We start from the raw sequence: 1,129 nt of genomic DNA on the forward strand, positions 1-1,129 counted from the left end.
CAGTCTTGTCCTCAAAGCAGGCACACACATGGATGCATGCATCCACACACACGCACATACACACACCACCACAGCATATCCCCAGCACACTGCCTGGGGCATTACCTATGGTAGGAGCATTACCTTTTGGTCAAGGATTGCTTTAATTGACATTGTGTTTTTGAAACGGGCTGTACGGTAACACACTGTAGTTATTATATTTTAAAGTAATTGTGTTCAAATGAGTAGTTCCTGCTGTTAAGGAAAATACATATTGCTAATGGATCAGTCTCATGGGTGGTTAGCATAACACACTTGGGGTTATTGCCTCTTGTTAGGACATTTTTGTGTTGCCAGCTTGTGAAGATACTGCACTTGTATTCAGAATATGGTTCAGATTTCTCATGGTGGCAAGGCTCCATCCAGAGGTAGATTGGGATATTGCAAGGATTGATCCACGATCATTTTGGGTTTAGGGTTTACCGTAATTCGGCTGACATTACTTTCACTGTGTATTTTATTGTATAGCTAAAACACAAATTACAAATTGTATGTGTTTGCCATTAACACATAGTTTGGTATTTGTTTTCAACCTATAGTTAGTGTTGCTATATCATTAAGTGGTGCATTGATTGTGATGTGTGGGACTTTGCACACACATAAACATCTGTTCTACTGTACTTTATCTACCGCTAACAGTGCTGAGAGAATAAACATTTATTAGCATTAGACTGAATGCTAAACAGTAGACTGGAATCACTGGAATCGGTCCAGGGTGTTTTGGGATTGTCTGGTGTTAACTGGGCTGGACTTGGAACTGGCCCCAGGATGTAGCGGTATTACCAGTTAACAGTCCGACTGACTACTGGCCACAGACGGACAGTACCACGAGGGGCATCTAATCAAACCCCTCATCCTTACCCTCACCCAGCCTGTGATCAATAAAAAGCCTATAGCAAACCAGATCAGACAGATAACCGCAGCGTCACACCCCCGGCAAGGCTAAGGGGAGACTACAGTGCAACCCCTTCTCTCTCTCTCTCTCTCTCTCTCTCTCTCTCTGTGTCTGTCTCTGTCTGTTTTCACTCCAAAACTGCCTCAGGCATAGAGTGCTTTGACATATTGATCAATATGTCTCAATGTCAACCTA

Source organism: Coregonus lavaretus (assembly GCF_964263955.1).
Source record: "Coregonus lavaretus genome assembly, chromosome: 3".
NCBI lineage: Eukaryota > Metazoa > Chordata > Actinopteri > Salmoniformes > Salmonidae > Coregonus > Coregonus lavaretus.